The sequence below is a fragment of the Pseudorca crassidens genome, chromosome 20, assembly GCF_039906515.1.
Source record: "Pseudorca crassidens isolate mPseCra1 chromosome 20, mPseCra1.hap1, whole genome shotgun sequence".
Taxonomy (NCBI): Eukaryota; Metazoa; Chordata; class Mammalia; order Artiodactyla; family Delphinidae; genus Pseudorca; species Pseudorca crassidens.
In genome coordinates this window covers 44,565,704-44,588,428 of record NC_090315.1, presented here as the reverse complement: position 1 = coordinate 44,588,428, position 22,725 = coordinate 44,565,704, and the positions used below count along the sequence as shown (strand labels likewise).

At 51.6% G+C, this 22,725-nt stretch overlaps 1 protein-coding gene and 1 pseudogene across 3 annotated transcripts in view; both read left to right on the top strand.

Annotated features, from left to right (window-relative positions):
• SMPD3 (sphingomyelin phosphodiesterase 3) overlaps positions 1-22,725 on the top strand; it is an 82,410-nt gene that overhangs the window by 36,485 nt on the left and 23,200 nt on the right. For 2 of the 3 annotated variants that reach the window (XM_067718577.1, XM_067718579.1), the window contains exon 2: positions 17,994-18,066. The exons of the other annotated variant lie outside the window; for it this stretch is intronic. The gene's annotated coding sequence lies outside the window, so the exon portion shown is untranslated. The remainder of the gene's footprint in view (positions 1-17,993; positions 18,067-22,725) is intronic. 3 annotated transcript variants of the gene reach the window in all.
• LOC137215410 (ras GTPase-activating protein-binding protein 1 pseudogene) overlaps positions 7,326-22,725 on the top strand; it is a 69,804-nt pseudogene continuing 54,404 nt past the window's right edge.

Genomic DNA, 22,725 nt, shown 5'->3' with positions numbered 1-22,725 from the left:
GTGGTCCTGCCATTAAGAGTCTGCTCTGCCTAAATTCTCTCCGTCCACTATAGGCTCAGGGCCCACTAATGCTGCTGGTATCCCTGTTCTGTTTATTTTACCTAAAGTACTTTTTGGGCCCTTCATCTGACTTATAAGTCCTTTTCCATGTCTGGGAAACTTTGGAATTAACAAACAAAAAAAATTAGGATCTATTCCAGTATTTCCATCCATGGTGATGGAGAAACAGATAAAATGATTCTCAGTCAAACCCTGCAGCAAAGTGAGGATTCGTAGCTGGGAATGCTCGTGCATGCACAGCTGTTTTGAGTCTTGAGTGTCCAGTGTCAGGCTGATTTAAATCCTTTAGCCCACCCACTGTTTATTCTTAACCCCTTCGCTTAGGGATGCCAGATTTAGCGTATAAAAATATAAGACAGTCCTGCCTCTGAGGCCGAGGTGGCAGTGGTGAGACCCGCTGGGGAGGGGAATTCATGCGTCATCTGTGCCTGAACCTCAAAGCAGCGTCTGGGGTGACAACACCAACAATGTTCAGGTTGGTGGGGCCATCCGAGTGTGTGGACAGCAAGGACCGCCCCTCAGCCCTCCCCTTCTCCCTCCCCCAGGGGCATCTGCCCCCCACCACCACCCCAGAGCCCTGTGCTTCCTAACACCCATGGAGCAGCCACAGTGTCTAATACTAACACCGGCCCTCGTGGGGCATTTGTGTGTCCGGCTCTGGGCTGCGGACCTTCTGGGGACAGCACTTGATTCGCAGCCCTCGGGGGACAGGCGGAACAATCAGAGATCTCCACTTCTCACACGGGGTCAGACAGGCCGTGAGGCTTGCCCGATGGGCGATAAGCTCAGCGTCCTCTCCTGAGGGTGTAAAACTTGCGTCGAGGGAGTGAGAGCTTGGGGGACGGAGCTCCTTCAGCCTCCAGCGCAGGATAATCAGCCCAGGAATCACAGCCGCAGGAGCACGTGCTCCGAGCCAGGCACTGCGATGGGACTTCGAGTTGCCTTTTACCTCCGGACACCCTGATCTGGTGTTACTGAGCTACTATTCCAACCCTCACTTCAGAGATGTGGAAAACTGAGTCTCAGAGAGGGAACCTGATTAACGCAGAGCCCCCGTGCCGTCGTGCCCAGACTAGCGCTCCTGCTGCTTCCCAGCTCCTCACTTCAGACACAACTGCGCCCAACACAGACCTAGTGTGGGAGGACGTGAGGGACCCACACAGCCTGCCTCCGCCACACGTGATGTCTTGTGTGCAATGCATCCCCCCTCCTGGGGACTTGATGTCCAGGCCACGGCGCTCTGCCCTCACTGCACTGCCCCCCGCCTGGCCCCCCAGCCTCCCCGACCTCAGCAGCCTCCACAAGACCCTGCCCCCCTGAGCCCAGGGCTCCATCTCTCAAGAAAGGCATTCTCTGCAGGGCCAAAATGAGCCCTCTAGGGACATTTCAAAGAAAAGCGTGAAATACAAAGGCTCTGTAGAGAAGCACAGGAATCTGCACTGAGGATAAAAGGCAGCTGCAAACCAGCTGGTAAAATGCAGTGCCTGCTCGAATCCCACCCTAAAGCCTGCTGGGAGGACAGCTAGAGACAGGTCAGCATTGTCACTGAGGGTCCCTCCCCCACCTACCCACTAGCAGGGCCCTATGAGACCCGACACAGCCCGCAGAGCCCCGCAGTGAGTGCGCCATCAGAAGGGCCATGACAGAGCCTTCTAAAAAGAAGTCCAGGACTTCCCCGGTGGCGCAGTGGTTAAGAATCCACCCGCCAGTGCAGGGGACAGGGGTTCTAGCCCTAATCCGGGAAGATCCCACATGATGCAGAGCAACTAAGCCCGTGTGCCACAACTACTGAGCCTGCACTCTAGAGCCCATGCTCTGCAACAAGAGAAGCCCGTGCACCACAACAAAGAGTAGCCCCCACTCGCCGCAACTAGAGGAAGCCCATGTGCGGCAATGAAGACCCAATGCAGCCAAAAATAAATAAATAAATTTAAAATAAATAAATAAAAAGAAGTCCAACATCACAACTGTACCCACTCATCCAACACATCATAACTGCCCACCTGCCCCTGGGCAGGTCCAATCCAGGAGTTCTCCACAGTGAAAACCGGCAGATTTGATCATTGCCGGTTGAGAGTAATGAAAATGCTCCCACTAAGTTGCTTCCACTAATAGTGCTTGGCATTTTATGGTGCTTCTCCCATCTTTAGTTTGTGAGCTATTAGCATACAACTCTAACTGAATGGCTACTAGGAGCTGGCAGACACCCCGGGGTGCTGGGACTGTGTTCTTGCCCTCCTGGCGTTCTCAACCCAGGGCAGACAGAGCCATGGTTGAGTTATTTATGTGCAAAATGTACCAGGCACTGGTACAGAGAAATAGGACACGGCCTCTTCCCAAGGATGGGCCAGACACGCCAAATGCCTGGGTCCTGGTCATGGCCTTGGCTGGCTCAACAAATCACAAATTGTGATTTATTCATCAATAAACTGATCGCAACAAAGCCAGCCCAGGTTCACCCACCCAGATCTCAGTGAACGTGTCTGCCACTGTTGCCTAAGCTTTGGCTCTCACAAAAGAATTTCGATATCCACAAAAAAATTTCGATATTTTCTAAATATTTTAAAAATCTCTCCTCCATTTTCCTAGGAGTTTCCTCTGCCTCTCTTGCTGTTATAAATTCACAAATAATAAATACTCATGAATTGACACGCTTTGTCCTAAATGTAACTGAACCTACATAACTGATTGTTTTCCCTTTTCACCTTGGATTCCAAGAAGCTCGAGGCTAAATTTAGATCTTGATCACAGAAGAAAGGTTAGTCATTGTAGTTAGAAATTTTGTATTCTCTTTTCTGACTGGGTTTTAATTTCCCATTTCTATTTTAATAACCTCACTGTCATATCTTTTGCTATAAGCCTCCAAAATCCTTTTTTTGATAAGAGGAGGAGAATAAATGAAGTCAATTTTTAAAAAGGCATACTCTCCAGGAATTCTTTCAAGAGGTTATTGATCATTGAAATTATCTTTTTCTGAGGAAGATGGCTTTAATTTATGCCTATAAGCAGGGTTCTCTGCCCTTCCAGGATGCTGTCTCAGATGTGAATTTTACAAATTGATGGAGACAGTGCTCATTGCCTACGTTCTGTTTTCCCTAAATGCCTTTAGCAACCTGTGTGTGAATCAACGCATCTCACCAAGCTACATTTATGATTAAGCAATAATTATAACGTGCCTGGACCTGTACCTCAAATGTTCACCTCAAGTCAAGATGTGTGTCCCCTTTAATCTTTTCCTGATCAAGCTTCTGCCTCATGTCTGGCCCCCACACCCCATTCTCCCTGGGAAGCAATCAGAAGACCACATTAATGAACAAACAGGCTGGAACACCCATCTGATTTTAGAAGATGCCCTCAGGCAAACATTAAATCCTGTCTCCACCTCCCTGCCCCCCATGCACTGTTGTGCTGCTGTGAGCGACTTTCATTCCTAACAGCTGATTCTGTTCAGCAAATGTTTGTAAATGTCGGTGGTGTGTCTCCTCCAGGCTACAGTGAGCTTCCGCCCCCTGCAACTGTGTTTTCTGAGGCTTTTGTGTCTCCTAATGGTGCCTGGAACATTTTGAACATGATAAGGAACTCAAATAAAATGAACAATAAGCGTCCCCAACCAGCTAGAGCTTTCAACAAGGCCCTTAATGAAAACACTGAACCGCATCGACATCTGATAAAGGCAAACATCTGGAGATGCCAGTGGCAGATGCCCGATTCTGCTGAGGCTGATGAATGGGCACTGAGTTATCTGGGGCTCAGCAGCATCACTCAGCTGGGCCTGCTGCTACTTCGACGACAGGCTGCCCCCTTCCCAGGACACAATCCCGCCTGGAAAGAGCTGGGAATGATTGCTTGTCCACTCACCAGCCTAAGCCATGCCAGCTGACCACCACCATGGGTCTGTTGCCCTGTCCGTATGGAAGAGAAGGACCAGGTTAAATTTATTTTCTCTTTCACTTTTCCATTTCACAGAAATATCATATTTCTAGACAAAGGTGTTAATTATACCATAGGCACCATCAAATGGCACTAAGTGATAACTAAATGCTCAGGAGGTTGACATGTATATTGTTTCAAGTAGCTCTGTGAGTCATTATCTAATTTAGATAAAGGGCAAAATAGTGGTATCATAATAGCCCCCTTTTATTCTGGTTTACGCCTCATTGTCTCTGGGTGTAGAATAAGAAGTGAATCACCAGACAGGCCCCGTGGGAAAAATGGCAGGCCGGCTAAGAGCATAGGCTCCAGCATTAGACCCACGGGGCTCAAAAACCCAGCCCTGCTGATGACCAAGGGCAAAAGCTGTGACCGCTGAGGGCTTCTCGGACGGGATCAGGGTTGAGTACAGAGTGGGGTAAACACCTTGACACTGTGTCCAGCATAAAGAATGGGCTCCACCTGTGTTAGCTGTTGTTAAGCCTTGAGTTGAGGGCAGAGGGATGTCTCTGGGTTTCCACTCTCAGGGGTGAGGGGCATGTGCCCACATGAGCCTCCAAACTGTACCCAGCGAGAAGGGGGCGTGAACCGAGGGTTTTACTGCGAAAGGGCAGCCCCTGAGGTGTGCCATCCTGCAGCTGAGCTGGCATCTCTCCAGGGCCCGGGCCATGTTTACTTACATTTCTGAAAGAGGAAGAGGGCTTTCAGCCTAACATGTTTTACTCCAAGTCACCATTTTCTTCTGCGTGTAGCTTGGCTCTTCGTGATGGGAGAGGAACATCAGGCCTCCCAGACAGAATGATTCTGTGCATCTCCTTTCATGAAGGCCGGCCAGGCAGCCAGCAGAGTCTTGGAAACCATGAAGTCCTGGCCAGTAGGACAGAAGCTACAGGGCAGCCATGAGTCCCAAGGATGTGACCCCAAACCTTCATCAAAACACCTGCCTTGGGGGAAGAAACCCAACTGTCCCCACTCATAGTGCCTCAGAAATAGGTCTCCACCAAAAGCTACAGATTCCATAAATAAGTTAAAAACCAAATTATCAGAAGAGGAAAATCCCATTTTCCAAGAGTTACCAGATGTCTGGGTAAGAGCCAGGGTGTACCCCAGCCTGGCCCACAGGGCCTGGCAAGTCCGGACACATGTGACTAGGGTTACAGAGGCTGCCCCACTTCTGGTGTCATCAAGAACAAGGTCTCCCACAGAGTGTGCCAAGTCACTGGAGTGGCCCCGCCAAGTACCAGTGCCTTTTCGTTTCCAATTTGGGCAGAAAGCTTTCTTTTCTATGTTCTATTCTTAGAAATAGTGTTTCAGGCTGTCGTGATAACCCCTGATTCTGCATTGGGCTGGGCCACAAACAGTCTCTGGGGGCTGGAGCCTCAGTGACAGGTGGGCCAGGGACACAGGTGACTCCCCTCCTGCTCCCTGAGGGACCCTGACTCATCCTGCAGTCCTGCTACTAAAGGTTTCCCACCAGACCCTCCTCATCTACCAGCACTGCACACCCACCCTTGCGTTTGCTAAGCTGTGGTCACGGGGACTCCAGGAGAAAACACAGAAAGCAGGCCAGGGGTGTCATGCTGCCCCTCATCCCAGCCACGCCACAGCCTCACCGGGAGGACTGGTGCTCCCTGCAGTATAAAGCTCACGGGCTTTCTGACAGCTGCTCGAGGGCCTTGGTGCCTTTAGTCACAGGCATTCTGTAAAAAGGGGAAGCTTCTCTCCTCCGTTGTAGGAGGATCCAGTGGTGTATCCCTCAGGGTGCTGGCCAAGCCTCAGGGTTGAAGTGAGCCAGGGTAAATTATCCTGCAGGTGATCAAACATCAGCAAATGCATCCTAATTCACCTCATTTAAAACTTTTATTTTCCATAAAGGATTAAGCCAGGAAAGAATTTAATCACACCAAATCCACTTCCAAAATGGTTACAGATCCCATGATCAAGAGTAATGATTAGGGGTTTCCCTGGTGGCGCAGTGGTTAAGAATCTGCCTGCCAATGCAGGGGACACGGGTTCCATCCCTGGTCCGGGAAGATTCCACATGCCACGGAGCAACTAAGCCCGTGCGTCACAACTACTGGGCCTGCGCTCTAGAGCATGCGAGGCACAACTACTGAAGCCCACGCGCCTAGAGCCCGTGCTCTGCAACAAGAGAAGCCACCGCAATGAGAAGCCTGTGCACCGCAACAAAAAGTAGCCCCTGCTCAACGCAACTAGGGAAAGCCCGCGCGCAGCAATGAAGACCCAATGGAGTCAAAAATAAATAAATTAATTAATTAATTTTTTTTAAAAAAAGGGGGCTTCCCTGGTGGCGCAGTGGTTGAGAGTCCGCCTGCCGATGCAGGGGACGGGTTCGTGCCCCGGTCCGGGAAGATCCCACATGCCACGGAGCGGCTGGGCCCATGAGCCATGGCCGCTGAGCCTACGCGTCCAGAGCCTGTGCTCCGCAATGGGAGAGGCCACAACAGTGAGAGGCCTGCGTACCGCAAAAAAAAAAAGAGTAGCTCCTGCTCGCTGAAACTAGAGAAAGCCCACACGCAGCAACTAAGACCCAATGCAACCAAAAACTTTAAAAATAATAATAATAAGAGCAAAGCTAAATAAATGTCTTAAAAAAAAAAAAAAGAGGCAAGACTAGCTCCTCATCAATCCAGGAACAAAGCCTCCTCACCAGCAAGTCAACAGAGTGGGCCTCAGTCCCAATGAGCCATTCTTGTCCTTCTCAGCATCTTCCTGGAAGCCTCCTAACTCAGCACACACTGGCTTCCCAGGGGAATGATGTGCCAACTTGGGGGTACGTTCCGGACTGAGATACCAGCAGGAGAGGCTCTGACCAGCCATTGCCTTAAACCCTCAGTCACGGTACCCATCAGGCTGTACAACCAATCAGACCATTAGAAGAACGCCCCACGCCTTCCACCACCAGCATAAACGTGTCTTCTGACCTCATGTGGACCCTGCTGTGTGGGGCTCCCACTGCTGGTACCAAGACGAAAAGCCCGACTGAGTCATGATTCTGGCCTAAAGCTTACCCTCAGATGATGACAAATGTACTGCCAGGATCAATCCCAGGCTCACAGCCCTTAGCACATGGATGCAGTCCCCTTCCCGGGGCTGGTATATCTCACATCACCCCCATTTTATGGGGGAGACAAACTGAGGGTGCTGTATCGCTCAGGGCTCAGTCGGAGGCAGAATCATGCAAGCATGATGGCATAAGGAGATTATTATAGGAGTCAGACCTTACCAATTGTGAGAGGAGCTGGAGAAGCAACAGTCCAAAAGAGGGACTTGATGGACCAGAGGTAGGTCATTAGCTGGCCCTGGTGTGCGTGAGGGCGTGTTGGAGCTTTGCAGAGAGGTCTGGAAGGCAGGCCCGTGCAGTGAAGGGAGGCTGGGGTAGGAGTCTGCGGAACGTTGTTGGCTCTTAGTGGCCACCACCTCCATGAATTTGCAGAGAAGGGTCTGGGATCTCTGTTGGTCAGCTGGGCTGGCAGTCGAGAAAGAACCGGGGACAAAAATGTCAATCCAATCTGAAAGTAACAGATCCAATCACAATCCCCAATAATCTGATTATTATTTGGCCTATGTGACTCCCAAACCACCAGTTAGAAGAGAAATTCTCTCCCACTCAGAGCTGGTCAGAAGTTTTCCATGTCCGTGAGCTCAGTGGCTGAGAGTTTTATGATCCTCAGGCACAGAAGGGGAAGGAAGGGCCAGCCGCAATTACTGGTTGACCTCCCAGCTTCGGTTTTGAACAGGGCAGTGTTCCAGGTATCCAGGTACTTTTGTCAGGACTTGAAAGATGTGACCATGGCAGGATGAGGCTGCCGGGGTGCACGTGGCCAGTCTGAAAGTTGTCCCCATCTATGTCTGGGACACATGACTGTGTGTACCTATAATGTATAGTACTGAAAAAGTTTGTCTCTTCCACTTAAATTTTTCTTAAAGCTGTCAGAAAATACTGGTTGGTTCTTCTTGTCTGAGTCTAATCCAACCATCACTGTTGTCTAACTCACTGGACCAGCTTCTATATCTTGATAAATGTTGACAGAGCCACTACATTGAATTAGAAGCTGATTATATCTGATTTACCCTGTAACAGGGTTAGGTCCATTTCCTGGGATGTAGCAGAAGGGCCCGATGGTCACCAAGATGATCCATAATTGCCTCTTAAAATTGCAGCCCAAATGGGTCACGCCAACAGGTCCCTCAACTAAGGGGGACACCCAAGCAGAGCTGGGCAAGACTGGACAAGAAGCACCATGGCTGCCAGTACCTCCATAAAGCCCTTGACCCAGGACCACATCACCCCTGATGCTTCTGTTTGAGGGTGGCCCCTTCCAGAGGCCACTTGCCAAAGGCAAGAAATGAGACCAGGAGGCTCTGTGACAGGATAGATTGAGAAGAGCTTTGGTTTCAGAATCACATGGACCTGGGTTCAAATCACAGCTCCTCCACTGTGATCTTGGGCAGCACGCTTTACTTCTCTGGGCCTCAGTTTCCTCATCTGTAAAATGGTAACGACAACAGTAGCCACCCTGATATGGTGTAGAATGGGGAGGTGTGATGATGTCAGGAACTCAGTGTAAGCCCCACAGAGCCGAGGGCTTCGGGGTATCATGGGTGTCACTGATGTGACCGTGTTTGTCACCAGGCACTCTTCTCTGGACGTGGCCACTACAGAAGCAATGTCGATACCTGGCAGCTGGCCAAGTCCTCTAATCAGTGAAGACAGGGAACCTGGCGGTCTGGGCAAGAAGCAGCTGACTGGGCTCTGAGTCACCCAGGAGAAATGGGGACCACCACCCTCCCCCCATATTGCAGTCAGCTACATCTGGGGGAGCCTGGGCCTGGAGGGTCCTAGTATGTGGGTGTCCCCAAATGAAATGGATGGCACTTAGCTCTTCTGGAACCCCATGGGACTAGAAGGGGTCCCTTCCACTCCCACTCCCCTCCATCCCACATAGCAGCTGTGCTGGGGGGAAGGAAGGCGGAGGCCACCACTGTTGTCCTGTTTACATGCAAAGCCTGTGAGGACCAGGGACCAGTCCTCAAAAATGAAGTGAGGTGGTAACAGATGTGCAGTGGAGCATCAGGACCCGGGGCAGTGGCAGCCGGATGGTAGCTCCTCCCACCTCACCTGCCGCCACTGCCCGCCGCACCCCCACCCTGAACCCAGAGCAGGAGCCCACCTAGTAGGAGAGGCCAGAAGTCCCCACCTGGGCAAAGCCAGGCCTCACCCTTCAGCCCAGCCAGGCCTGATTTTGAATCCTGAAGTGACCTCCCCCCACCCACACACAGAGGGACAGTTTTCTTCCTTCAGTGTTTGAATGAAAGGCCAAGAGCCCAAGGAAGCTCAGGGAGAAGCTCCTCGGCCCAAGGAGGCCTGGGGGATCTGTTCTCTTTTTTCTGAGCCAACAGCTACAGGCTCAGTGTTTTAAAATGTTTGAATCAACAGAGGAACTGTTTATCAATATTTAAAAAAAGAAATGTAATTAGAGGTTGGCAAACCCCCAGGGCTCCAGGCCATAGATGTCAAAGGCTTCCTTGACCTGGAGCCGGGTGGAGGGGTTGGGGGGAGACAGGGTGGAAAGCCACGGCAGACACGGGCTGCTCTGCCATAAACCCCACTGGGCAGGGCTCCCTGCTGAGGCTCGTGAAAGCCTCCGTGGCCAATGGAATGGCATTTCACATGCGTCCACGTTTTCCTTTCTTAGGTGGTTTTTCTTTCTAAACTTGGGAATACAGACATTCTATTTTAAGAACATTAATTACTGTCCAATTTTAATGTAACTAACGCGAACAAAAAAACCCAACTTTGAACCAAGGAAAGGAAACAATTTATGGGGTGATTTTGTGTTCACATCCCTCAAGATTGCCTGAGAACATTTGTCTAATGCATTTATTTCTGGTCAAGAGAAGTGAATACCTGACTTTTTGGTGGTTTCTGGAGAACGAGGTGAGGGCTGGCCACATCTGCCTCAGAGATGCCAGCTCGGTCCACCTCAGGCCAGGATGCCTCCTCGGGGCTCAAAGAGGTAGTGTCAGGAACCTAAAAATAGAGAGGGATTCGGCAGCCGCCTTGACACACGTTTTTCTCATCCCAGGGACTGCCACGTAGGGCCCTCCTGTTCCAGCTATTCTAAGTGAAACAGAAAAAAAGTAAGACTATCTGAGACCTAAATAAAAACAGTGCTATATCTTAGCTACTTTTTTTTTCTGCTTTCTTCCGCCTTCTCCCAAGTGCTCTTTCTGGCTCCGCTTTCCTCACCAAGCCAAAAATGGGATACGTCTCAAGGTTCTGACCTTGACCCCTTTTTTCCCTCCACCTGCCTTCCTTGAAAACGGACGTCCACAGCTGTGGCTTCAGCTTGGGGTCCACGTGGCCACTGCCCCGCACGTTCCAGGCACTGCCCGCCTCTTGGACCGCCCCTCTCCCAGTATGAAGCCCCAACATCCTGGAACCAGATTTGGCATCTTCCTCTGGAGGGTCACATTTGGGGTATGTTGTCCCTCCTGGTCGTCAGTCCCCATGGCTCTGTCTGTATGCAGGTGGCCAGGTCCCAGCCCCTAGCCCCTCCAGAGCTCACCTCTGAGGCAGGGCTGGGAGCACCGGGTGCTGCCTGCAGGAGGCCTGCAGGAGGTCATATTGACCGCCGGGGAGATCAGGAAGGCTTCCCTGAGGAAGACTTTTCCGCTGAGGCCTGAAGCTGAGGAGCAGCCAGCCAGCCAAGGCAGGGGGGTTCCAGCATGAGGGGACAAGCAGAGGAGGAGAAGACTGGCAAAGAGTGAGACGTGACACAGTGGTGGGCTCAGGGCATGGATTTTATTCTGGGGGCAATGAAAGAGTTTTAAGCTTGGAAGGCACTCAGGTTTGCACGCAGAAAGATCACTTTGGCTTCTGTGTGAGAACAGATGGTGGGGGCCAGGCTGAAGGACCAGGTGAGAGACAGTGAGCTTGGCCAGCGTGTCCTCACAGCACCTGCCCAGCCCCACAGCGATAGCTCTACCCAGTTCCTGCGGGTTCATACCTTCCAAGCCTCACCAGCATTCTGTCCAGAGCAACAGCCCTTGGACAAATCCACACTCTGGTGCTAAGGACAAATAGTGGCAGCATCCACCTCAAGTCCCTCTGGGACAGGAGGGTGGCAGCAGAGAGGGGGGAGGGTGGTGGCTACAAGCCTTCCCAGACCCCTGGGGTGTTCCTCCCTGGTCTGTGGGTGCCTCCTGAGCATTAGGCAGCCCTGGAGGGTCAAAACGCTAGCCAGGAGGGAGCCATCGATAAGCCTTCCCCAGAGTCTGGGCTCTGCCACTCTCTAGCCGTGTGACTCAGACAAGTCACTTACCCTCCCCGAGCCTCAGTTTCCCTCTCTGAGTATGGGAACAATAATACCCCAACCTTCCCAGGCTGTTCAGAGAATTAAACAAGAGGTTCTGCATGCAACATCCTTAGCGCAGTTTCTGGCACGCAGCGGGTGCCCCCAAAAAGGTTGATGATGATGATGATGATGGTAGTGATCTCAGCCAGCTGCAAGCGCTACCACCAACACACATGAGTTCACAGAGGTCTTTTAACATTTAAGGCTAAATGTTTGCCTATCTCCCTTTATATAAGGCAGCCTAATGGATGCACTAGTTCAAACAATTAGGAGCAGTTTTCTCACAGCTCCTGCTGTCCCAACTGGTATGTACAGAGGGAACTGAACCTTTTGGTGACTGACTTTCTGGTCTGGCTAGAAACCATTTTATTAATTCAGCCAAGGTTCCTTGAGTGCCTCTCAGGGACTGGGCTCCATGCTCTGCACTCGGGGGGCTCTGGGCTGCTAGCACAAAGCCCGGTGGGTGGGCAGTTGAAGGGAGGGGCTTGACAGCTGCAGAGCTGAGCCTTAGAGGCTGGGTGCCATGTAGATGGACTGGGGAGGGTGTTCCAGACACAGGGGACAGCATGTGCAAAGGCACGGAGGCGTGAAAGAGCATGGCATGTTCCAGGAAAGAGGAAAGCTAGAGGTTGAGGCCATCACAATGAATCACTGGGAGGAAGAAAAAGGCAGACGTGAGGCTGAGGGGGGGGGGCCCCATCACCAAGGGCCCCCAAGCCAGGCAAGGTAGGGGGATTTGTTCTGTGCACAGAGAGAGATCTGAGATGCTGGGCAAGGGCAGGATGAACTCAGACTGCTCGTGGTGGGGATCACGGGCTTGGACCCGGAGCATGATGGAAGGGGCCACACCCAGGCTTACTGGCTGTGCCACCATGCGGGCAAGAAATGAGGAGGCCTGAGGGGAAATGACAGCCAGAGAAGGGGGGCAGCAGGGACTGGAAATGGACCACAGAGCTGGGAGGAACTGGCTCTGGACAGGACACGTCGAGGGTGAGGAAGAGGCCAAGGACAAAGCCTGCCCACCCGACTGAAGGGGCCGGGGCTGCCGGGGCTGGGAGCTGGAGCAGAGAGGGCAGGGTGGTCCCTGGGGACAGGACTCTGACTCCTGCCTTCCCTCCACTGCTTTCAATCTCCTCTCTTTCTCTCTTCTTTAAGTGCCACCAACAGGAAACCAAATACTTTTTTGTTTTGAATTTTTGAATCTTGTTTATTTTTTTATACAGCAGCTTCTTATTAGTTACCTATCTTATACGTATTAGTGTATATACGTCAATCCCAACCTCCCAATTCATCCCACCAGGAAACCAAATACTTTTTAATTGTTTAATATATTTCCTTGTTTTTACTCTAAAAAAAATGAGCAAGTGGAATGTTTTCTATTTCCTCCTCAAACAGAAAAGCAAAATTACCTACACATGAGCATTCATGTGCATGAATCTCTCAATTTTTATTTTCCCTGGATGTATTAAAAAAAAAAGGCATTTCAGGCACCAGGGTGAGATTTGGCAACATCATTTGGTGCCCAGCTGGCCCTGGGTGCCCTCCACCCCACTGCAAGAGAGACTCAGGCTGGCGGCCACGACTGAGCTCATCACTCAAGGGCTTGAGTGAGACCCTGACATGACAGCTCTTTACCCGTAGGATCTGCAAATCTTCCCTCAAAGCCAGAGGGCACGTTCTTAAACCCCGGGACGATGACATTTTGATAAAGTTTTTTTTTAAAAAAAAAACGATTTCACTTTGCAAGACAAACAGCTTAATAAAATAGAATCTTTTTTGGTAACCACCCATACACCAATCAATCTGTCACTCGGAAAACTTTCCTGAGACGTGTGAAATGAGGCCACTCTGGTGTTCTATGGGAAGAGAGAGCCCCCCAGAAAGCCTTCTTCTCACCCAGATGACACCTGCCACCCCAAAACAGGGAAACAATCTGATTGAGAGCACAGGAAATACACGGCTAATTAGTTGCTCAATCAATACTGACTTTTGGAAGACGAGCATGAGGCAACTGTTCCAGTGTTTACAGGCAGCCACCCACACATCCACATCATGAGTGTATCTCACCTCTTGTTTCCTTTCAATGCCATCCCTACTGGGAACAAAACACAAAAGCGGTTCCCACCCTGGGGGCCTGCAGAGTGAGCTGTACCATGTGGCCCGTTCTGTGCTGCAGCCATTCAAATAAGAACTCAAAGGGTCAACACCAACAAAAATTAAACGGACAGGTTTCAGTCATAAAGCACATCTCCTCTGTGCCCATTTGAGGCTACAGTCAGAATCAAGACCCTCCCTTCACTCACTCCATCTTCCCATCTCTGCTTGGCTGCTTCGTGTTTTTTCCACCTTTATTTTCCCTTAGCCCTAATTCTCTCACTGCTTAAAAAAAAAGTCGTATTATATTGTACATAGAACACAGTTTAAGTCATCTTGAATTGTTTTTAGAACAAGATGGAATAAATCTCAGTTAATCAGAATCTCCCTCAAAGCAGCTCTAACTGCAGAATTCTCCTGAGTTAACCTTGGAAGGGAAGCAGGCGCCACAGTGTTAGATACTAAGCAGCAGTGTCTGAACACAGTAGGCCCTCAAGGAACGTCAATTAATTTGTTTTTAGATGATGGAATCTGCAAAGCCTCAGGAGCAAGTAAGGTGAACTGCGTAGTAACTACGCTGAAAGAAATAAATGACCAAAATACTACTAACAGGAACAGAACAGAACAACAACAACAACAAATGGCTGTAATTCCATGACTATAAAAGAATGGAAAAACATCTGGATGTAGTAGTTTGCCTAACTGAAACAACAGAACAAAGGAATCAGTGATGTTGAGGATAAAATAAAACATCCAACCAGAAATGGAGACACAGAAAACAAACAAAGGTGCAAATAACTGATCTGGAAAATGGGAAATGGGGTTGCAGCCCAAAAATAGGAGAGAGAGAGATGGATGGGATGAGGCATACGATGAGGAAAACATCTGGAAAGAAATAATACAAGAAAAGTTTCCAGAGATGAAAAAACAGCTCAGCCTAGAACTAAAGTATACACACTGTGCCTTTCAAGTTTGACTCTCAGGGAAAGAAAGAAATATTTGCTAGTTCAATTTTTGAATGATAAATTATCTGGCAAGCCAAAATGAAGGGAGATAGGTTCTTTTGAAATTAGAATGACAAGAGAGCTGACATCATGAGAGTAAAGATAAACCTCAGGAAAAAACGTGCAGTTCTAACCACACATGTGTATTCTAACCACACATCAGTTATGCTCCTAAACAAGACCTGCTCTGTACAAGTAGAAAGAAACAAACTCCTCTCACCAGCCATTCCTAGTAGTTATTCTAGGATACTTCTGCATCCCCCACTAAGGTCCCAACCAAATGCACAGACTAGCCAGCTCAGCTTGCCTGTCCAGCCATGCCTCTTCCCTTACCTTGGTGCTGGGGTTCTAGGGATAACTGCTTCACCAGAGTTCAGTCAAGACCTTTCCCCAAGGCCAGCAGTTGCTCCCCACACTCACCTCAAGGGGCTTCTGCCAACCCAACTTAGTCTCAGGTCTGCATGAAGTCTGACCCTGACACTCAGCTGAAGGGCTGTGTGACTTTATGTTACCAAACCTCTCTGGGCTTGAACTTTGTTGAAGGTAACCTGACTCCAGCATCATCATGTGGTTAAACAAACCAACCTTCTAGGCGCTAGGCCCTTTGCAAACGTTATTTATGGACCTATAAAGTCAGTGTTATTATCCTCATTACAAGAAAGTAGAAACTGAGGCTTGGTGAGATGCCCTGCTTGAGGCCACTACTTACTGGTCTAGGGAGCAGGTCCATCCAACTCCACAGCCGGTTCTGCTCTCCAGGCTGTGTCTCAGGACAGGTAGAGGCATCCAGGAACCCAGACCAAGCTCTGTGCGTCTGGGCATGTGGTCTCACTTGGAGCTGCACGTCCATCAGGGGTCATCCCAGGTGATGGTCTGTGGTCTGTGGGCCTGTGGGCTTGAGGCTCATGGTGGATAAGCAGGCAGGCGCGTGTTTAGGACCACTGCTGGCTCGGCGGACACTGCCTTTCTGTGCTGGGTAAATGGCCCACTTTCCATGCCCACCCCCCCAGGCCCGCCCTAACCCCCTCCCACTGCCTATTTAAGCAACAGGCCCCAGCTCCACTGGCCCCAGACACCGCCAGCTTCCAGAGCTAGGAGAGCAGTGCTGCAGGCCTCGCTCACTCGGGATGAAAGGTCCTTCTGTTTCACCATTTCCTACTGGTGCGTTTTGAATGATGATGCTGAGCTGGGTTATAGTGGGAGCTGATTCTGCTCGCCTGGGAGTGTACTGAGATGTATAACTGGCAGAGGGAGGCTCTGATTGAATTTTTCCCATTTCTAATCCCTGACTTGATGTGGTCTTATTTTCAAAGAGGGAGAGAGGCTGTAGTTTGTTGAAGGACAGAGGAGAGCGTATTTCAAAACAAGGTCTGGCTCAGAATATCAATGATCTGACATGTTTTTCTTGTCTTTTGAGAAGAGGAAAAGTCCTGTAATCTCAAGGTTGCAGAGATTCCATTTCCCCTCAGGAACCCCTCCCTAAATAGTTAGTTCCTGTCATTTAATTTTATTTTGAAAAAACACACAGGGGATTTTTCAGAAGAGTTTGGGAGGGGAGAGAGGCTATGCAGCTTACGGGCGATAGTTAGGGGAATATCTGAGGACAAAGACACCCTCCTTGGCAAATCTCTCATCGAGAGATGAGGTGTGAGCTCCTCACTGCTCTGGGAGAGCGTGGTGGGAGCTGAGAGCTGCAAAGGTTGGGATGGCTCCTTTGTGTCCACTTTCATATGTCTGTCAGCCTGTGGTCTAGGGGCAGGGTGAAGGCGGCTTACTGAGGGTGAGGAGGCAGGCGTCCCAGGCACAGGGGACAGGACACCCTCCAACGTCTTGGCAGGTTGGACTCCCCAGGCCATGGGTGGGGAGGGATGCCTGCCAAGTGCTTAACTCAGAGGAAATAAGCCAGGGTGTCCCCATAAAAACAAGGGCCCCCTCGTGTAGAGCATGTAGAGCGAGGACCTAGGGGCTCAGGCCTCCTTCTTCCCGCTCTGATCTGGTAACATCCAGTACCTGTGCTCACTTGGTCCTGGCCATAGCCATCCAAGATCCTGTAGGGAACCCCAGTGTTACGGGGGAGGGGGCATCTGAGGCTCAGAAGTTAAATGACTTGCCCAAGACCTTTCAGCTGACTAGAACCCTTGTTCTGGAGCTTTTCTAATGGATTTCTAATCAGGAGGGCCCAACTGTTTCCCAAGTGAGAAGACACTCCTTCCAGCTCCTCTGCAACATCTTTGGCTTGAGGGCAGAGGGCTTGGGACTCAATTTCAGATTTTTCTGAAACAGTTTGGGTGATTTGCAAAATAAGTGTATATACAGGACAGGGTCTGGTCCAGAGGGGCCCTGGGGAGTAACGGTTGCCTTGCCTGCGATGTGAGGGTGGTAAGAGGGCTCTGGGCCGGGCAGCAGAACTGGCTTGAAAAGGTGTAAAACCAACGAGCTCCGCGCAGGGTTGCGCGGGGTGCGGGCTGAACTTCCTGGGCCGAAATCCAAGAGGCCGAGCCAAAAGCCAGGGATTCGGCTGCAAATTCGGGGGCGTGACTTGGGACTGGAAGGAGGGACTAAAGAGCCAGGACTTTGCCCGAGGCCAGGGGGCGTGGCCAGAGAGCTGCCCGGGGCCAGGTTTCAGGAGGCGGGGCCGAGAGAGTCGAGGCCAGGTAGTGCCTGAGGCCCAGGGCCCAGGGGCCGCGCGACCAGAAAATCGGGGTGGATCCAACACCTGAGGCAGGGGCGGGGCTACAAGAGTGGGGCGGGGCCAGAGAGTCAGCCGGGCCTAAGAACCCCTACTAGGGAGTGAGTGTCTGGGCCCGCTGATCCTACGACTGGGTCAACAAGGAATGCCAGGAGCCGGTGGCTTCGTGTCCAAAGGTCTCCGCTCACACGAGCGCCCTCTCAAACGCCCCCCTCCGAAGACCCCATTGGGTTCACGAAGCGTCCCCGCTGAGCCTTTCCTCTGCCGGTCTACTCCTTATCTGCGGCCAAGCGACTTCCTCCCTGTGCCCCACCCTCGTCCCAGTAGCCACTGTCCCTCTTTCCGGGTCTGGGTTCAGTTCTCCCCCACCCTCAGGTGTCTTTGTGAGGCTGAGATTACACAAAGCTCCTGGGGAGAACTCTGATTGTTCTAGCTTCGCCTATCAGATCAAACCCCTACCCCCCACCCCCCCCCCGGCCGGGGCTCCTAATTCGCCTCTCCCCTGCCACTCACCTGCACATCGCCGGCCTGGCCAGGGTCCAGCCGTCCACGTGGAAGCCTCGTGCCCCCCACCCACGGAGTCCTCCGCACCTGTCAACCCTCCTATCCCCCGGGCCTGTCTAGGTCTGTCCCACAAACCTCAGCTCCCACCCCCTCTGGCTGAACTTCGTGGGGACAGCGGGGCCCACACCCTCTCCTTGGCGATGTGGAGGGTGTGGCGGTGCCTCCGGCGCAGGTGCGGCCCCTCGGTCTCTGTACCTGGGTCACTTGTACTGCGCTGCTCGGTGACTGTGGAGGTCCGGACACCTCTGTGAACCGCTCATCTACTTTCAGGTCCTTGAGTTCACGCAGGGAGTGCTCCCTCTTCAGCCAGAAGGACAAGAAGGTCCCCGCGGCCCCTCCTCAGGTGAGAAGAGCTTCTGGAAGGGGGAGGGGGACGGGAGGGGGCGCTCCAGGCCTCCCCTCATAGGCTACTTATTAATGTTTTATATAAAGAGGTGCTGTGTGAGATTGTTTGAGAAAAGGTTCTGCTGCTTGGATAAAAAGTTTGAAAACACAGCTCTGGGGTAAGCAATCTGGGGCAAGCAGTTTGGTCCCATTCTGGACCGACCCTCACGTGGTTCAATGCCTGCAGAGGGGGTATGTCTGACACACCCAAATCTATGGAGGAAATTCTAACTCCTTCAGTAAGTAGGAAAAGGATTGAGGCAGCACTTCACAATAATGAAGGAATACAATTTAAATATCCTGGAAATTGTAATCAGATATCATTACCCATTAAACTATTTAAAAAAAATTTTTTTTAATGCTCAAACCCAGTGCATTTCACGGAAAGGATGCTGTGAAACAGGCACTCTCAAACAACCTTGGAGAAAAGCAGTTTGGCAATATGTATCAGAAGCTTTAAAGTTTACCTCATAATTCTAGTCTCGAATCCATCCCAGAGAAATAATTCAAACTACTACAATAAAAGTGGAAACCAGAAACACATTTTCTGACCCCCTGACAGTTGGGAACTTCAGTCCAGGAGCCAGCACAGCAAGACCATTATAAGAACCTGCTTCCTCCCAAATATTGGTAAATTAGATGTTTTCACGGTTTCTGGGGAGGTCACCAAGCTGGGAGTAGGGAGATTTGGGGGTCCAAGGTGATGGTGACTGGATGGAAAAACAAAAGAGGAGATGGATGAGGCCGGCAGTCCACAGGGAGGGAGGAAATTTATTAGGGTCTTCACTAAGGGCTCAGTGGGGGTGGGTGACAAATGTAAGCTTCAGAGACTGGAAAGACAGGGTGAGGATCTTGTTTGGTGGGAACTGAGAGGGAAGAACAAGCAAGACAAGGGGGATAGTGTGGGGAACTTGTCCTGGAGGTAGCAGGGCTTGGTGCTGGACAGCGCTCATTTGCATATTTTGCATATCATGTGTATTAAACTTTGGTGAGAAATGCAGAGAGGAAAGGGAAATTGGGGTCTGATGACCAGGTTACACTTCTTGGGGACTGTCATTTACTTTTCTGAGTCTCAGTTTTCTCATCTGTAAATGGAGCCAACAATATCTGCTTGGGGTGATTGTACAGTGTAGCTGCACCATCAGTGTCAAGAGCACATTCTATGAGATGTGTTCTGTGCAACAACTGCTCAGATGTCCCAAGAAGTGGACTGTTAGTTCTGCTTTTCTGAGGCTCATTTCTAGTCTCCCTCATGGCTCTGCCATGACTGGCTCGTAGTCCCACCTCACAGGGAGAGAGTGTGGCAGGGAGGGAGGAAATGAGTTTGAGGTCCTGAGCGGGCCACAGGTGGCCCCAGATGAGCTGGATTGCTGAAGCCACCCTGGCTGGACTCCAGGTCTGCAGGGGGCAGGGCTGTCGCTTGTCAATCAGTCATCAGGGGTTCCTCTTATCTGCCTACTCTGTGCCCCACATACAGGTGATGGGATAAAGTACTGAGTGTCTGCAAGGGAAAAAAAGAAGTTGAGTTCCCCAGGACTGGAGGTCAAAGTGGGTGGATGAGCTCCAAAGTTGCTGGTGTCACCACGCGGGCAGGGTCCCTGGTCCTGCAGACACCCTATAGGGCCACACACATAAGGCCCTCCCTCCCTTTGTTTTGAGGTATGGAATTTGCCCACATTGCTCAAGCCTTCGCTCTCTCAGTTCTGTGTCTAGTGTGGTAGATCTGAAAGTATGGGAGGCTGGTTACCTTTCTGGTGTGCAGACTGCAAACATGCAATAAATGCATGGAAACTAACAAGGTCAAGAGAGAAATGGCTCAGTTGAGCCGGGCCAAAGGTCTCTAGTTATCCCTGGGGCCACAGAGGAGGGGACTGGCTGGGGTTTGGTGAAGAGACCATCACTGTGACTTCCAAACCCTGAGCGCCTCTGCTGAGGCCTCATCCCTTCGCACAGATGATGGCTGCAGGAAACTGCCTCAGCAAAGGCATGGAGGGCTAGAAGGGCTTCGGGGGAAATTGCGCAGGTCGGGGTCCCCGGGACTTCAGAAGTAGGCGGATGCAAAGCAATCAGGCTGCAGGGCCTCGCCCCCCCTTTCCTGTCCTTCTCTGCCAGGTGCATCTTCCTGGGGTCAGCAAGGGCCACTGAAGAGTTTAGCAGGGGAGCAATGTGACCTAATGTGTAGTTTAGAAAGATGCCACCAGCTGCCATGTGGATCAGAGGAGGGAGGCCAGCTGCAGGGGGACCAGGTGATGGCTGTCACAGCATCTAGGTGGGAGAGGGTGAGGCCTGAACTGGGCGTAGCCATGGGAATGGATGCAAGGGGTTAGGGAGGCAGAACCGTGGGCTGGGTGACAGGAGGTGGGTATGGAGGAGGTCCAGGGGCCTAGGACCACTCAGGAGACAGAGCTGGTGTTGGGGAAGTAGAGGAAGACAAATGATAAACTTTTAGGGGAAGATAGAGAGCTGTCAATTAAATTCATGGGGTCAGAGGTCAGGAGAGACACCTGGGCTATCACCTGGGAACAGGTGACCCATGAGAGATCAACCAAGAGAAGAGAGAGGAGGCAGGGGAAGGTCCAGCTCCTAAGGGGTGGGCCAGGGAGGAGGGGACAACAAAGGGCTCGGAGAAAGAGCAGTCCCAAGGGCAGGAAGGGAACAAGAAGGATGGTGGCCCAGGACCAGGGGGAAGAGAGCTGAGGGAGAGATGAGGATCAAGCCGCTTAGGCCTCCTGTTGGACCTGTTTCTTAAAGCAAATCTGGTTGAAACTGCATAGACTGTTTTCGCATTGGTGCTGACCTCTGTTCTGGAAATGTTCTTTCCAAATCTCTACCGGAAAGCCCGGTGAGATACCCTGTGCACCTTCTGTCTAGCAGTGGGGGTGGTGCAGGTAGCGTCAAGCTGGGTGGCTGCCCAGACCCGAAGCCAGCCAGAGGGTCACAGCCAGGGGGTCACTCAGTCCTTCCAGAGTGCAGCCAGCACACACCAGGCTCTCACTACTCTGAGGTCTGTGTGGTATGGGTTGGATGCTAACCGGATTCTAAGCACTTAAGTTAAACAGAACCAACTAGGGGTAAACTGTAAGTGCATGCATTGGAGCCTCTTCTCAAGCCCATTTTCCACAGCTGCTCCTCCCCCGGCGTCTCCTCCCGGCCTGTAATCTGGGATCTGGCGGTCACTGTGGCCATCGAGGGCACAGGCTGGCAGGCAGGACTCCTGAGTGACACTGCCTTCCTCGCGCCTACTCTCAGCTCTCTCTGCCACCCCATCTTACCTCCCTCCCTTGCTCACTGCTTGTTTCACCCACCACCCACCACTTTCCTGTCTCCATACCCTCTAGGAGGACCCCCACACACTCTAATATACACCCCTAGAAAGCAAGGCTCTGCCCCCAGAAATTCTTAGGCCCTTGCTGTGAAATACCCCGAGCAGCATCTGACTCATAGGGAATGGATGCCGAGCACCCCCAGCCTCCCAGCTCGACAGCTGCTGCCCTGCCCCTGCCCCTGCCTCTGCCCCTCACCAGGCCTGGCGGGCACCAGTCAGCCAGCACGACCTGGCAGCGTCTGACCACGCCTGGCCTCTGGGCTCTGACACCCCAGGCTGTTGGCTTCATCTCGAAGCTCCCTCCTCCCATCCCCTGCAGGCCCTGCTTGGCCCCCAGGACCAACCGCATATACCTGCTGTGAAGTACTCTGGCCCAGCAGTGACACACATCACTTTCACTCACAGCTTGTGGGTCAGAGCTAGTCACACGATACCACCCAACTGCAAGGGGACCAGGAGGTGCAATCTTGCCTCATGCCTAGAAAGTAGGCCCGCACTGCTCTAGGGGCCAGAAGAAGCGACGTAAGAGGCCTGTCCTAGGCTTGCAGGCAGATGTGGGCAAAAAGGGAAGAAAAGTCTAACCCGGATCTTCACAAAGGCAAAGCATGCATATCTTTTTAAGTTAGTCACTCCTGAATGGAAACACGTCACTGTCTACACTAGCAATGTCTACACCAGCAATCTGGGGACATGTGGTCTCCATCCAAGAGTTCTTGTCTCCCTTTTCAGAAGTGTAGGATTCAACAGCTAAGAGCAGGTATAGACAGGGCACCACTACCAGAGAGGCAGGGGTTAACTGGAACCCAGAGCCTCAGAAGACCCCTGGAAGCAGTTTTGGTGGTAGCAATTAGAGGGAACTTGGGGGGCTATAGATCCCCATGATGTCTTCTCCACTGGTCTTTGCTGTGGACAAATGACTAATTCACATTCTTATGCACATTCTTATGTAGCTCTAAGTCCCACTCCCCAGGGTAGCAGACAGCAGCCCCCAATCCCCTCCCAGTTATACCTTCTGGAGCAGGCCCAGGACAGCCCTGCAGGCAGGTCGGAGGCCTCCCCAAGCAAGCAGTCCATGGTTTGGCCTGAGCTGGGCCATCTTCTCTCAGGAGGTCTTCTGGCTGGTTCTCTCAGAGCCAAGGGCTCCTGTGGTGCCATGTGCAGAGGCAGGACCTGAGGATAGCAGTGGCCTGGTGTCCAAGGCCTCTGAAAGGGCCCAGGACAAGGACCTCAGCCCTCAGTGGGGAGTGAGATCCAGTCTCGGTTCAGAAATGCAGCCCTCGGGCCCAGCTGCCC